Genomic DNA, 17,242 nt, shown 5'->3' with positions numbered 1-17,242 from the left:
CAAACATTTGTGCCCACGTCCTCATCAACAGACATGTATTAAAGACAAATGGAAACATATAAAAGGCCAATACCCTTGCTGGGTACACCGTCCAAAGAACAAAGTCTCAGTTTGACAACTGGCCATCTCGGTTCCATGGGATTCATTCTTGGAGAACCTTAAAAACCACTCTTCTGTCCTCAAGAATTGCTGCATATTTGTCCTATCTTTGGCTCAGGGATGCAGCACGTTCAAGTGAACTTTAATGTCTGCACAGATTTGACTGTCTTTCTCCAGGTTCATTTGTCCATTCCAATGAGGCCTGAGCTATGTCCATCCTCCGTAAGATCTATTCCCTCCAGTGACAGTTCATTGAGCCTGCAATTAAAAGCCAAGTGAACAAGACTGTCCTCAGCTAAAAATTTCACCCACCCTTCACTGTTTTCTTAATCTCCTCTCATGGCTAAGTGCAACAGACTAACACCTCCCTCCACCAAGATTACCAACTATGTCATTTTGTCTCCCCAAAGAGAAAGTAAGGTCCATAATAGAGGAGACAACTACATAGTCACCTCTGAATTCGTAGCATATAGAACTGTTAATAAATAGATCTATGATTATGGCTTCTTTCCTTTAAAACCTTTCTGGTTATTTGAATGAGACCTTGGAAGGGAGGTGTTTGCTGTCCAGTATCTTGATCCACAAGACTCTGGAGGCCTTTTTCAGAATGGCTGTTCACTGATTCATTCAAAACACAACTTATCAATCAAGGAGTATCTGTGCTTTTCTGCCAGGTGTTTGTGGTCACTCTAATGCCAGAACAACTTTAAATTATATCCTTAATTTGGATTTGTTATTTTTCCCCTCTTCCAACAAAATTGACTTTCCTTAATTTCTTGCCTTGAGGAATTATTTTTTTTTTCCTATTTCACCCTTTAGTAAACCAAGATCCTCAGGATGGGCTTGGCCCATAATATGATCCCCCATCCAACTCCTAGTGTCAGAGGCCTGGGGCTCACATCCTGCCCTCCTGTCAAGGCAACTGAAAATCAGTTCAGGATCAAACCAGCACCCCAGGGATTCTAAGGCTCGCATATCTCCCAGAAACCCTGCTTTCTCATTTGTCTTGGCTTCTGAGAATTTTCCCTCACTTTCTTGACAATGAGTTGTGCAGCTTGAAAGATGAGGAAGGAAGGTTTTATTTCTTAATCAGCATTTTAAGGAACTTGTGTAATGAAAGTTTTCACGAGTTTCTAGAACCCTCCATTGCCGAGAAAGAAAACACACTAGACATTTTCTAAATTTAGCTCCCATGTGCATTTTTTCTTTGTTTTTGTTTTCTTAACTGTTAACAGACATTTTTTAATTAAAAAAAAATAAGGCCCCAAAAAGGATAGAACACTGCAGGGGCAATCAAAATAAAAGGGCAAAGACAGAAAAATGATAACTACTCTACAAAGTTAATATAATACATACACTATGTATCAGATCAGCAATTCTCAGTAACAGCTAATTGAAAAATGACCATGAGGTAAAATTTCTCTCCTGTCAGGACATGGCCAACAGAAAATACAATTAAACCAACAAACTAATATCCTAAGTCTGGCGAGGTACAGAAGTCTACAAGCTAAATGTGTCTTCTTCTGGAAAAGAGGAAGACACACCAGCTCTTTTCTGTGGAGCCTGAGCCCACGGGAGGACGGTGAAGTGAGCTCTGTAAGTACCCAATTAGCAAACTGAGTGATGAATAAATAGACGTGAGCTTTGATGACAGAGGTGATACTACTATTCGTTTGTCCTGTAAAGTATGACTTCCGTTCAGTGATCAATACTTCGGTGTCCTCAGGAGTTGACATTATTCGAAAATGCACAGCCTGGGCGCAGACCTCCACTTTCAGCTCGTGACACTGCACTTAGATGTCACAAGGGCACCTCCAACTCCACCTGCAAAGAGCTGACTTCACGGTGCTCCTCCAATAGCCGTCCTGCCCAGGGCCTCTGGTCGGGGGCTAAGTTCTCCGTGCCTCTCCCAACTCAGACCCATCACTCACAGATGTGAATGGACCCCTCCTTCAGGGCCCAGATATCCTCAGACACCGAGTCCCACCACCCACACCTGACCTACCAGATACTCACTGGCACTCACTCAGCACTGACTCTGTGCTGGGACCATGCTGCACACTGCAAACGTTATCTTACTGGATCTCCACAACAGTCCTGGGAATTGGGTACATCGCTGCTTCAATTGATTAGATAAATTGTTTCACTTCCTTGAGTGCGTCATTCAAACTGACACGGCTACTGAGCCACAAGCCTGGGCCTGAAAACCACTTGAAAATTGAACACTGCTACACCTCGCAGCCACCCTACTCTGACTCATCACATCACCTCCTGCCAAGCCTTCTAAATGTTTCCAAGCATTCTACAAGACAAAAGTGAACTACGAGAGCACCCCACTCTCCGACATAAAATCTGTCAATGATGGTCCGCTGCCCTTAGGAGAAAGCCCCACCAGGCCTGAGCACAGCCCAACGGCCCAGCATCCGCGTTCCCTGCGCGGCCACGCCGCCTCACCCAGTACGCAGCTCTACACGTGCCTTCTCTAGGACAGGGATGCAGACTCCGCACAACCCAGGGCTTGTCTCACTCGAACAATGATCACCTTCTTCAGTGTTCATCTTCTTCTTTGCTGACCCTCAGAAAAATGTTTTCTCATGATGAATAAATATCTTTTTCCTTATAACTTCCCATCATTGATAATGAGCTCCCCCGAAAGAGAGAAGACCTAATTGTCAGTCTCCTTATCTGTAAAGTGAGATTAACAAGGAAATATGTGAGGTTTTATGAGAAATAATATTCATGTGAGGCTGAGGGACAATTCCATCATACAATAAGCACTCAATATGTGCTTAATTAATATTAATAAGAATATATTGCATTCCAGCAACCTTCAATCAATTTTTAATGACTTTGTCCAACAGACTACTGACAAACTGTTGGACGAACCACTTTGAGCAGATCAGCACAAGCGTACTGGGATAGGTAAGCGCTGACTCCAGTTGCAGCTGCAGCCACCCAGCACTACGGGGTGGGGGCAGTTTGCTCAAGCTCTTACATGTTGCTTGAGCATTTAGTTGTCGTTATTGATTAAAGACAGGTGAGGGTTCTTTAGTCAAAGCACCTGAAACATAAATCTTCAAAGATTGATGCAAATTAGGTTTCAAGAACAACACTCTCACTAGAAATTATTTGAAAATCATAGTCTTAGCTACTCCGCACATCAAAAGGGCATGTTCTTAATGTATCTGACTAAATACACCGGAAGGGTTGTTTAAAAGAAATTACGATGAAGCCATCCTGAATAAGCTCCAGTATCATCTGCACAAAGCCCCACCCAAGGGTCTCATTTCACATTTCCACATAGGTGTTCAGGTAGCTTAACTTGGGTCTTGGTTTCTTATAACACGGGGCGGGGAATAGTTGTGGATAGATTTAAGTAGCAAATATATAACTAGGGTAATTGCTGTTAAGGAATTCTAGAAATAAGAAGATTGATATATAGTCCCACCCATAAGAAACTCAGCATGTCCAATTACAGCAGCATTAAAAATAAAATGAGGGATACATTTAACAAAAGTTTACAAGATTTGTACATTGAACTTTTTGAAGTATCACCAAAATAAATTTTAAAAGATCTACATATATGGAAGACATCCCATTTCCATGGAATGATAGACAGTATTATTAAAAATATTAAGACTCCTCAAAATGATCTACATATACAGTGGAATCCCTATCAAAATTCCAGCTGACTTCTTTGCAAAAATTGAAAAACTGATCCCAAAATTAATATGGACGTGCAAGGGGCCCAGGATAGGCAAAACAACCTTGCAAAAGAAGAGTAAAGTTGGAGGACTCACTTTAAAAGGTACTAAAATGCTATAGTAATAAGTCAGTATGATGCTGGCATAAGTTTGGATAAATAAATCTATGAGACACAATAAAAACCCACGGGGAAAAACTTACATTTACAGACAGTTTTCCACTAGGGGGCCAAAAACACCCCATTGAAAGAATAGTCTATTCAACAAATTGTGCAGGGACAGCTGGGTATCTGCAGGCAAAAGAATCAATCTGGAATCTGAACACCCATATTTTATATAACAAATAAAAATTAAAACAAAGTAGATCACAGACAGAAATGTAAAAATTAAACCTATAAACTTTCTAAAAGAAGACACAGTATAAATCTTTGTGGTCCTAGGATAGGCTTTGGTTTCCTGGATACAATACCAAGAGCACAAGTGATAGAAGAAAAAAGCAGATAAACTGGACTTCATCAAAATTAAAACCCTTTTCTTACAAAAGACATCATCAAGAAAGTCAAATGACAGGGGAAATGGGTATCTCAAGTCAGAGAGTGCGTGCTTAGCAAGAAAAATAAAATAAATCATTACATCTAACTACCTCCCCTGTAAAGAAATTGTTTTAATGTTTAAAAAAAATAAAGTGAAAGACAATGTGCAGAATAGAAGAACAATTTTGCAAAACATTTAATAAGAGAGTAGCATCCAGGATATATAACGAATTCTTACAACTGAACAATACAATAAAACAGACCCAATTTTTAAATTTACTACGAATTTAGATACATATACAAATGGCCAATAAGCATATGAAAAGATGCTCAACATCACTAGACAAATCAAAATCAAAATGAGATCTCATTTTACACCCACTAGGATGGTTATTACCAAATCATGGACAATAACAAATGTCATTCAGGAGGCAGAGAAACCTCATATGCGGCCAGGGGAAAGGGACAATTGTGCAACTTCTTTGGAGAAGTCTGGTATTTCCTCAAAAGCTTAGAGTTATATGGCTCAGCAATTCCACTCCTATATGTAGAGTCATCCCTCAATACACTTGGGTGGTTGGTTTCAGGAACCCCACACCCTGGATACCATAATCCAAGGATGTTCGAGTCCCTTTACAATCAGCCATCTGGATCCATGTAGTGGAAACTACAGATATGGAGGGCCAACTGTACAGCCAACAGAATGAAAACATATTCTCATAAAAATTTCACATCAATATTCATAGCAGTATCATTCAGAGTAGCCAAAAGTTACTAACAATATCCATCCATCAATGAACGGATAAACACATTTACCAAGAATAGGCCCACAAACTTTTGGTCATTGAAACTTTGACAAAGGAGGTGAGAACATACAATGGAGTAAAGACAGCCTCTTCAGCAAATGGTGCAGGGAAAACTGCACAGCTGCATGTAAATCAATGAAGTTAGACTACTCCCTCACAGCATACACAAAAATGAATTCAAAATGTGTTAAAGAATTAAACATATAGACAAGACACTATAAACCTCTTAGAAGCAACCATAGGCAAAACATGTGACATACATCTCAGCAATGTTTTCCTAGAGCAGTCTACTCAAGCAATAGAAAAACAACCAAAAATATACAAGAGGGCTCTAATTAAACTTACAAACATTTGCACAGCTATGGAAACAGTAAGCAAAACAAAAAGACAACCAACCTATGGAATGGGAGAAAATATTTGCAATAAATGAAACTGCTAGGGGCTTAATTCCCAGAATATGTAAACAGCTTTTACACTTAATAAGAAAGAAAAACAAACAATTCAATTCAAAAATTGGCAGAAGTCCTAAAGAAACATTTCTCCAATGAAGACGCACAAATGGCCAGTAGGCACATGAAAAAATGTTCAATATCATTATCAGAGAAATGCAAATCAAAACTGCAATCAAATATCACCTCTCACCAGTCAGAATAGCCATCATTCAGAAGTTCACAGACAATAAATACTGGAGAGGCTGCGGAGAATTGGGAACCCTCCTACACTGTGGTGGGAATGCAGTTTGGTGGAGCCATTGTGGAAAAATTATAGAGGTTCATCAAAGACAAAACCTTGACCTCCCAGATGACCCAGCAATCCCACACCTGGGCATATATCCAGAAGGAACCCTAATTAAAAAAGACACCTACACCCCAATGTTCACAGCAGCACTATTTACAATAGCAAGACATGGAAACAACCGAAATGTCCACTGACAGATGGCTGGATAAAGAGGTTGTAGCATATTTGTCCAATAGACTACTATTCAGCCATAAAATAATAATAAAATAATGCCATTTGCAGCAACATCAATGGACCTGGAGAATGTCATTCTAAGTGAAGTAAGCCAGAAAGAGAAAGGAAAATACCACATGAGATTGCTGACATGTGGAATCTAAAAAAAAAAAAAAAAGAAAGAAACAAAAAGATAAATTTCTCTACAGAACAGAAACAGACAGAGTCACAGGAACCAAACTGTGGTTACCAGAGGGGGGAGGGTGTGGGAAGGAATAAATTGGGAGTTCAAGATTTGCAGTTACTGAGTATGTAAAGAATAAACAGCAAGTTTATACTGTATAGCACAGGAGAATATATTTAATATCTTATAGTAACTTATGTTTAAAAACAGTATGAAAATGAATGCCGGTATGTTCCTTTTTAACTGAAGTCTTGTGCTTTAGACAAGAAACTGACACAACATTATAAACTGACTAGACTTCAATGAAAATATTTTTAAATAGACTAAAACCAAAAAAAATGGAAAAGGATATTATCAAACAAAAAGAATAAAGTACTGATTCAGGCAACAATATGGATGAACCTTGAAAATTTATGCTAAAATAAGCCAGACACAGAAAGCCAAATAGTGCCCTTTAAGGTGAACTGTATCTAAGCGTTTATTGTACTACTCCTGTAAATTTTCCAGAGGTTTGAAATCTATCAATATCAAAATAAAATGTATTATGCATTAAAAACTTAAAACGCTTCCTCACAGGAGGGCTTTGATTATTAAATGCAGAAACGCATATAAAGCTCTTGGAAAAACAATTTGCACGTCCACACACAGTCACTGCTGTCACTGCCACTCAGAGGGTGGTGCCAGCGCTGATGAGAGCTGCCTCCACTCGCTCCCCTGCAGAAAGGAGTGAAGGCCTGAGCTCTGCCATGCAGGGTGAGCGTGAACCTGAGTCATACACAGCCACGTTCCAGACTCTGCGTTACCCAACTTTCTTATACAAACTGCAACATGTAATGTAAACACGCTAGAGGGATGTATCTTACAACACAGGGAATACAGACAATGTTTTACAGTAACTATAAATGGAGCATCTATTGTACACCTGAAACTAATATCATATTTTAAATCAGCTATATCTCTATAAAAAATTAAAAAATATTTTTAAAATGTTATCACTTTAATATTCAAATCGGTTTTTAAGTAAATACTAAACAGCTTAGAATATATAAAAGCATTTAATTGTGCTGTTTGTTTGCATATTTACATTCAGCCTCTTGCTAAAAGAGAATTTAAACAATTTTTTTAAACACAGCTTAACAACCATAACAACAAAAAGGCAAAACGGAGAGTGAAGAGAAAATGGAGATTCAATACTTAAATGAAACCAGGGGGAGATAAACTCATAAAAATGGATTCCATGAAGTCAGGGCAAGTGTTAAAGGCCGACTACAAATTCAGCTGTAAGATTCTTGGCAGCTAAAGCAAAAAGAATATGATGAAGGGGCGGGTGGTAGAGCATGTGCTTAGCGTGCACGGGGTCCTGGGTTCAAGCCCCAGGGCCTCCACTAACAGATAAATACATCTAATTACCTTCCCACCAAAAGAACCCCAAAGAAAAGAAAAAGAGAAATTTCTTTCCCAAAACACCCTGATATTAAATTTGGGTTAAATACTTAAAAACAGATAAAAAGAAAAATAAAAAAGATAAGTGACACTGTGAAGGAAAACCCCAGCTGGGCTAACAAGCTAAGTCACAAATCTAAGTGTGATAATGTCGGTTTACTGATCTAAGTTTTGCTGAGCTACCTGGTAAACCTGAAGTTTAGTGTCAGTTTAATGGACTAATAAGCTAACACGTAAATCCAAGGACAACAATTGTCAGTAACGGGATCTGTTCCAAATTGATAAGCTTCAGTGTACTGATTCCTTGCTTTTTGTTGTTTGAGCCTTATTGGCTAATAGCCCCATACTTGTAATTAACCCTATAAAACCTCATGTGCACGTCTTGGAGGTGCTCAGAGCTTTGGAAAAGAAGCCCCTCTGAGCGTGTCAGCATAATAAATCTCAGTACTACAACCCTGTGAGTTATACTTGTTTCTTGGCTTGCCTGTTGTTTCTATAACAACACAAGCGATAATGCCCGTGAGATAAATCTGCGGAGGTTGCTGTCAGGTCCCCATGTCTCACGTAGGAAAATCTGAAACATTTTTCTCACCATTCAGGGTCATCATAAGCCCACCTCACACCTCCCGCAGTTAAATGCAAGAGCACAGGTAGGGCCAGACCTTTGCTGTCTCTGTGTCATCACAGTGAGACAGGATGGAAGGGGGAAGAGCACAGCCATTCAAGGAAGGCCACAGCAATTAACATCAAAATGTTAAAGGATTCAACCCCCAATAGGCCTTGAGGCTCAGGATGAAGAGATTTAACTTCTAGCAGATCTTGAGCTTCAGTAAACATCCATTGTATTAGTAACTTGGTCAATAACATGCCCCAGGCAACATGGCAGTCCCAATGCTAGCCACAAAAGGTCAAAGGGTGGGAAATGGCCAACTCCCTGGGAATCCCAGCGCCTTACCCTAAGGCTGGTCCTTCTACTTATTAGCATATGAAACCACCAAGCCCAAGAAAACAAGCAACACAGCGCCACCTCGCGGTCACCACTCTCTCTCCCTCTTTGGGGAAGGCCCTCAATCTGTGGAGTGTGTACCTACTTCTAATATGAGCATCAAACCCCCACACCTCGTGACGTTTCTCTTGCATTTCAATGTATCTCTCTGAATAAATCTACCTTTACTCAACACTGGCTTGCTCTTGAATTCTTTACTGCATGAAGTTAAGGAACAAAATCTGGTGGGGCACATCCCAGGGGCTCAATGAAAGCCTGGGACACAGCCCTTCTCATGCCCAACGTTTTTTATTCTTGTATCAACAGGACTGGGCTGTGAAGGGAGGTCTGAGGCCACAGCTAAGGGACAGAAGCAGCCTCCAGGGCTCCAATTGGTGGGCAGTCTCTCCCCCAGCATGGGTCTTGGGGTCTGCCCGGTTCTCTGTGTTTCTCTGTTGTGCTGACTCCCCAGACATACAGCGTACTCCTAGGCTTGTCCCCACAAAACCCTTCTCTCCAAAATACAAGCACATCATGTCACAATCCTCTTGTTCAACAAGGAAATGTTCAGCCCACTTTTTTTCCTCCCCAATAAAGTACCCAACTGTCCTCGCTCCCATCACACCACTATTTTTTGTGAGAACTCTGCACTCGCCACACCCCATCCTGAACACAGGTGCCTTACTGGCTGTGATTGAGATGTTTCTTTCTCACACAGCCTGCGTCCTTTCACTTTCCCCTTGTTACCTTAAAAAAGCATTTCCTGAGTCACTCACCCCTCTGATTCTGAACTAACAAAGTGCTGAGGTTGCAGTCACTATATGCATACATCCCAGTTTTGGCTAGGTTTCCATCACAAGATCTTCATTAAGGAGCTGCATCAAGAAGTTTAAAGAGGCTATTCTTACATCTGAGTGGAGGAGCCTGCAAAAAGTTGAATGGCTTTGAAGAGAGAGTTAACTAGGGACAAAGAAGTTGCAGGTCCTAGTCAAAAGTGTCATGAGGCAAAATGTTCTCCCAAGGCTCAGTGTGGCTTATGAACACGGAGTCGGCGGGGAGGAGGTGACAGGCAGTGAGTAGGGTGAGTGATACGGGTTACGCTCCCCCAGCTGGGGAAGAAAAGGTTTTTTCCAGTTTTCCAAACAATTTCTTACTACCTTTTTCTATTATTGTCACATACTATTTCCAACGAATTAAGCATATCAATGTCAGTCATTTGGGCCACTTGGGAGAAGCTACACGATGCCATTCACAGGGCTGGGACATGACAGCCACACCAGTCTAGATTGAAAGAACAGTCAGGGTATTTGCAAGGTAATCACGGGCATGCAGCAAACTCCCCAGCTTCAATGACCTCATCTCAATGCTGGGGCCAAGAAAACTACCAAGCAAAGTGCGTGATGATTATGGCCAACATCTGTTTACTAGGTAAGTGCCCGTGAAAGCTGCCGCTTAATGGGGAATGAGTACGATCAACGAGGCCCTGTCTACCTGGCCACACGCGCCCTGCCTTCCTGCCTTGGTGCAGCAGCAGAAATTGTTTAGCTGAGATGAACACCCCCAGAGCAGCCTCGACGGGAAAGCTCCCAGCTCTGCACGGCGAGACGTGTTCCTTTCCTTCTCAGAGCTGATCACAATTTGCTGTCGTCTGTTTTTATGTTTATCCCTTTTGTAACTGTCTCTCCTTCGGAGTTTTTGCTCAAGCAGCACAGGGCCAGATGTGTCTTGCGGCCTGCCGGATATTCTGGGCAGGGAAACAGCCGACTCCATATCTGGCTCTGGTGCTGAACAGAGAGGGCAGAAGGCCCAGGGGGCCATGCTGAACCGAGGCCTCTGCACCCAAAATTATGGTCTGATTTTGGGCAAATTATACAGTCTTTTTACCATGAGATTCCTCATCTGTCCATGAAAATAACTGTCCATGGCACATAGAATTACAAGGATTATAGGAAATCACCAAATTCATAACCTAGCCAAGGGGCTACAAGTGCATCCTCAACAGACAAATGCTGCCTTTACGGCTCTGACACATGCTAAGCGGGGCGGCCCCACACAGTGAACACTGCTAAGTGCCAGTGGGTTAAGTGCTTCATGTGTGCTATAATACTCTTTAGATCTTACAACAATCCCAGGGTGAAACGAATGTTATGCCCATTTCACAGATTCACCAACAGGTTAAGAGATTTTGAATTCTATTTCAAGGCCCTATGGTGAAGAAATGGCAATTTAAACCGGAATCTGGGCCCAGGCCTTGGCTCCATCTCTCTCCAATCCACCTGACCACTTGCCTTTGAATTCCACCTCTCCAATACACAAGTTTCAGCCGGCCAGCTCTTAAATGCAATTTGTGCAGTTTGTCAATGTTGGTTAATTACCATAAACTGTTCTCAGAAACCACTACAGTAAAGAAAGGTGGACTTAAGGAATTCTGCATTGCGTTCTCCTGCAATGTGCAGGATCCCTTTCCTACACCTCCAAATCCAAGTGTATGCTTCCTCCCTGTTTATGTTTGCACACGGCTTATTAAAGCAGAAGGTACCTGCAGTAATTCCATCTCGGTTGCTTTCCAAGGTTGCAGATTATCCATAATCAGTCTGTGAACGAAAATACTACAATGTGAATGAGAATACTGCAACCATGACAGTAAACAAAGAATACTGAAACCAAGTCATTAAAGGCTGCCGCCACCCCCCAGCTAGGACAGGCCTGCAGCCCAGCTGCTACAGCAACTCACAATGGTGTCGTCTGAGCAGACTCAGAATAAGAAAGGACAGGCTACTGGCCCGAGATAGCTAGGTGCTTGTCTAAAAAATGAATTCAGTGAGTCCAAATATTTGCTTCCTCTCACACATACAAAAGTACTAAATTCTTGAACTTGAGAACCTGGCTTTCTTTAGATAACAAGCAATCTTTTATTGTTCCAACAACCTGGTCTTTGTTGTAAAGCTCCTATATATCCTAGCTCTGCCTCAACCTCTTGGGAGCAGTCCCTCAGAGAGTTCTGACAGGCTGTCATCCCGGCTCGAGTCCTCCCGCCAAATGAAACATAACTCTTAACTTTTAGGCTGCACATGTATTTCAGTCAACAGTTTTGGACACCATGAAGCACCACAGCAGATTTCTCTCCACCTGAACTCTCCAAGTAACCGGAGCCTTGGTACCAGCAGTGGCCCTTTGTGCCCATCCACCTCCTCGGGGAGTCCAGATGAATTTGGGTGAGTCTCTCTTGGTTCTCGGATCTCACATATTGGTTGATGATCCTAAGTTTATCTGGCGGTGTATCCAGGTACGTGGCCCTCCAGTTGAAAGAACCTGAGGTGAATTACCCACCCAGTGGAGACATATTGGGTGGGGCCTGGTTGAAAGATAACAGGAAATATCCACCTTGAGGATATGTCCAAAGTGGGGCTGGTGGAAACATATGAGGAAAATACTCACCCAGTGGAGACATCCTGAGTGAGTCCAAGTTGAAAGACACTGGGTTCAGGACTGAGTGGTTAGGTAAGAGTCTGGTCTAATATTTTCCTCAATTTGGTTACCTACATTGAATTTTTCAGGGTAAAAGTAAAACTCTTATGAGGAAACTTTCAACTCCAAAATTCGGACCATCCTCCTGGCTGGTAACAGCTTTCTCGGGTGACAGAGAATCTTCCAGGAGTGGTAGACACAAAGACTTCATGACACAGAGTTGTCCCTGTGGGAAATCTTACTAGCAAATTTATTCTGAGAACCCGACCTTACAATGGGGAATAGAACTTTCAAAACAAAAATAAAGAACAGAAAAGAAAAGAAAAAGAAATGACAGATTGCCAGTCTCCAACTATTACCCCAGCCAGGTTTATGTACATACAAAATTTACAACATTAATTGGGAATAAGAAAAAAAAAACTCACTCTGAAAATAACTAACCAGGCCTGATAAAAACATTTTTTGGCATTCTGAACTTATAAAAACAAAATCCCCTTTAGGGGTAACTTGGATTTCTCTTCCTGTGTCCTTGAAATGTAAATGTTTTATCTTTCTCTGGGTGTTTTAAGTGTGTGTATGTATGTATATGTATGTTTAGTTTATTTTTTAAAGGAAACCTTGGACTCCACCATACAAAAGTTTCAAGTATTGTGTACATATGGTGGCCACGCAAATAAATTGGGATTCTAAGCAATTCTGTGATAGTACCAATTTTCAGATATTTTGCCATCTTAAACTTTGTTGCATCAGCCTGGACCACAAAGGCTTTTAGCTTTTGGAGAGTAAACCTTTGAATTTTATTTAGGCAACACCCCGACTCTCATGTGGAAGGGCCTCTTCATCTTATTGGTTTAAAATCACTATATATATATTATATTTGTATATAATTTGACGGCCATATGATGGATTTTTTAATTTGGAAAACTTTTTAATTGGTGAAAGTTTAAAGAGATCTCATTATAAACAGTTGTTTTATGGTTTCTATTAAAATCAAGTTTAAATGTAGAAAAATATATCTAATGGTTAACCTAAGAACTTAGTTAAAAAAATAAAACTGGTTTGAAAAGCTACGTTTGTGTTTTTCCTTTCTAATAAATGTTTCTAGATATGCTAATAAAAACTTAGAATTATTAATGTTAATTAGGTTGAATAACTGGAAAAATGATTGTAAAAATGTCGAAAAAAAAATTAAGTGGCTTATCCCAAAAGGATAAATATTTTTATATGGTTATTTTGAATCAAATACATAAAATGGAGATTTTTGGATTTACATACAGGGTTTTGATACTACACAACGTAAAGTTAAAAAAAAAAGGGCCAAAGAGTTCACCTACTCCCCCCCAAGACTAAAGTTCAAACAAGCCCATTTTACTTACCACAGTTTGAAATATATGTATATATAGACTGAAATACTTGATCAATAATTGGGATAACAGACCAATTAATGAAATTAAAAACTGAGAAGTGCCTAAGCTCTTTGGCTGAAACTTGGGCATCCTAGAGACTTCTATAAAATTATATACAATGCACACACACACAAAAAAAGGTTTCTGGCACTCCTTCTAGAAATAAGAATTATTGATTAAACTTAATAAATATAAAAATTAAAGGTATAAGATTTAATAAAATTGAGATAAAAGTTTGTGAAATTGGTATATTTAAATGGTCTTTATACAAAACTTTTGCTTATGTTGTGGGATACATATGTTTAAAAGGAAAAACACTTCCCCTTCTTGGTATTATAAGGCTAGGCACATATCTGTCCCTCTGAAAATATTAATTGAACAAATTAAAATAAACCAATATAGTTACATAAGCCGTCCAATATAATGTAAAACTAAAAACTAATTTGAGTGGCTAATAAAAAAATACAGGTTTACCCTGGGTTTAACTTATAACACAAGGAAAAGAGATCTTACTAAATGCCTTATGCAAGTTTTGGAAGACATATTTAAGTAAGCCTTAATGTTTTAAAACATGGAATTCTTTGTTTACAGCTCTTCTCACTGATACAAAAATGCCATTTAAGGAGATAAAATACGGCATGGGTGAGAGAGCAGTTCTCTGGGGACCTGGAAGACAGTGTCTTTGTCTTGCACATCAGAAATATAAATACAACAAACAGTGACCTAGGACTGAGTCTAATTAGCTAAACGAAATAAACCTTAAGGCCAAGAAATTTTTGGCATAGTAGAACTCAGAACTCTGAAGGGTCCTTCAGCCTTTGTGAAGAAATTTTAACTGTCTGTTTCATAAATAGTAAGCCTTAGTGATTTGAGCAAGCAAATTCAGCTTACTCCAACTATTATTATACCTATCTTATAAGTAAGTTTTAAAGTGAAGCTATGAGATCTCTAGCTTTTTTCTGATTATAAGCCTGTGTACACATTATAGAAGTGAGATATTTCTACTGCTAAAGAAAAAAAATTCAAAGTCATAGAGCTCTGCTTAATTGACGTAAAATTATAAGAGCTTAAACATTAAGTATTTTTAAAATAACAACTGAACAAATTGACTTTCAGTGTCATGTGAATTGGAAAATATTCAATATTAAGGTAATATTTGATATTGTTTAGTTTAAGTATGTTCTAATAAATATAGACATCTTTAAAATCATCCATCTTAACTATAATACCTTTACTGTACCTAGGTTTAATGAAAGTCAAATAAGATCCTGTTATATCTGTTGCAGATTTGTCAAAAAAAAAATAAAAGTAATGTGCTGTGGTAAAATTTTAAGTAAATTAAATGCAAATGAGATGAGAGCTTTGGGTAAATATTTAAAATATATTTTTAAAATGTATGTTTAAGATAATCTCTAAGTGTTTGGTATCTTTAAATTCTAGTGGTGTGCTAAATTAAGTTAAATGACAAGATTTTATTAAATAGCTATGCCATTTTCAGATAAAATAACATTGAAATACGAATTACTTAACATTTGACTTCCTCTTACAGTGAAACTAAAGGTATATAGAAATATTAATAAATGGTTGGTGCCACACTGAAATAGTCTCTATTAGTAAGGGAATGATCTCAGTATCCTAGGAAAGTAATATAAATGCGTAAAGGAAGATGTAAGAATGGAATAATACTTTGTTAATGAAAAATAGTGACTTTCTCCTGAAGCTGGTTACCTCTGAATGGAAGACAAAATAAGGGACACACTAATATAAGTATAGAAAGCTGTGGAAGGCTTGTGGAAAAGGAACCCTGAGGGAAGTGTTTTGTACATGGTCAGAATTGGCTAAGTTTAGAAACAAATTGGGCAACGTAAATGAATCTTAGAAGTTAGCTGGAACAAGATTAGATTTGGTTTTCTCTCTGTTAAGAGGAAAAAATTTTCTTAAAATATTAATCCACCTTCAGTAACAGATTGTAAAACTTCTTATACCACTTAGCTGATCTGTTCTGCCTTTACATTTGACATATTTTCTTGTTAATGAATTAGTACTACTTTACAGTGATCTATATGTTTATCTGATCAAGTGTTCTGAAATCTTTCAAAAAGCTCCCCAAATATAAAATTCTAATTAATTAAATAAAAATTAATTTAATTAATTAAAATTCTTTTAATCTCCAGTTAAGTTTGGGATGCTACAGAAGGCCCCTGAAACATCCCAAAGAGAGATTTTTAACTATAAAGTTTCATTTGGCATTTTAAATAACATGGAATTGTCAAATGAATCATAAAACTTCTAAGGTTATATTGAATGAGAAATATTATTAATATAGGTATTGTAGAAATTACATGGACTCCCTAAAATTCTGGCATATCTGAAATGTTACCAGTGATAATTATGGGTATAGTGAACAGGTTTCTTTATTGATTATAGTGTAACGGTGTTTAACCATGCTTTTAAATCTTTTGTCATTTATAGACAGTTAATTGTTTTCTTCTGATGGTTTTGCAAAATGCTTTCTCTTCAAGGAGATTTACTGATTTCTAATAAATTTCAAACTACAGCACTGAACTAAACTGGGTAAGACATTTTAAAGTTCTAATGAAAACTCTCATTAAAAGAATTAGTTACATGGGACTGATTAACCTGCTGAATATGGTTATAATTTTTGATATTGTTTGAAATACTACTGGCTTTTAACCTGTTTCCCAGACGTAAAGAATCTCTTCTCCTTAAGCTAGTTATGGTTCACAGCAATTTGATAAATTATACCTATGTAATCACACTTGGAACACTTATCTTTTCTCTCTATCTGATCCCTCAAGAGACTAAAAACACTTAGGTCCCCAGTGGCTCTATCAAACAAATTAGGGAGATCATCTCCTAACAGATATAGGAGTATAAAGATATTTTAAGGATTTTAAAGAGAAAAGAATTTACCTAAATCTGTAAGGCAGAAACCCATGAAAAGCCTTGACGTGTCTTTCTTGGCCTTAGCAAACCTTAACATTCTACCCTGAGACTCCGTATTAAAACTTCCAACACAGCCAATTTAAAAAAGCCTATATGATCAAATAATCAGACTTAACTTGTAAAAAATTAATCTTGATTTGGCTATATTTGAGAAAACTGAGGGTAACTTAAGAGAGAAAATAAATTATATTTTAGTGGATATTAAATTCTAGTTTTGTTAATTGAGGTCCATATTTACTAAGACACTTCCCAGATCATTCCTTGCTGTTATGTCACATTACTGTACGGTTTAATTGAATTATGAAAAAGATACTCTAGGTTTGTTTCTGATGCTCAGAAATCTATCCTTGGGTAAAGTTCCAATGCCCCATGACCTGCAGCCAGGGGTTATACATACTGCAACAGGCATGACTTAAAGAACTGTCTCCAACCTGAATGGAAGGACCCTTTTTCAGGTACTCTTTACCAGACCATACACACCAAAGCTGAAGGAAACGGAGTCTCCGATTCATTTCCTATCTGAAACATCCCCTGCACTGCACTGGCCTATCGAGTGCTGCTCCCCTGAAAACAATGCCCAAATGGAGAAAAGGCTACCAGACCAGGATGAGAAGAAGATGACATCTGAGCTAGACAGCTGACCCAAGACACTGGACCAGGACTGTATACCAATTACTTTGATAATTTCTCCAACCT

General features: G+C 38.8%; 1 protein-coding gene across 1 annotated transcript in view; it reads right to left on the bottom strand.

Annotated features, from left to right (window-relative positions):
• Positions 1-285: 285 nt before the first annotated feature.
• The window catches only part of LOC140692913 (uncharacterized), a 68,900-nt gene continuing 51,943 nt past the window's right edge, over positions 286-17,242 (bottom strand). The window contains exon 15 of the mRNA XM_072957122.1: positions 286-357. The gene's annotated coding sequence lies outside the window, so the exon portion shown is untranslated. The remainder of the gene's footprint in view (positions 358-17,242) is intronic.

The sequence above is a fragment of the Vicugna pacos genome, unplaced genomic scaffold (genome assembly GCF_048564905.1).
Source record: "Vicugna pacos unplaced genomic scaffold, VicPac4 scaffold_19, whole genome shotgun sequence".
NCBI classification, from domain to species: Eukaryota; Metazoa; Chordata; class Mammalia; order Artiodactyla; family Camelidae; genus Vicugna; species Vicugna pacos.
Note: the sequence above shows the minus strand (reverse complement) of the source record. Positions and strands in the feature narration are given on the sequence as shown.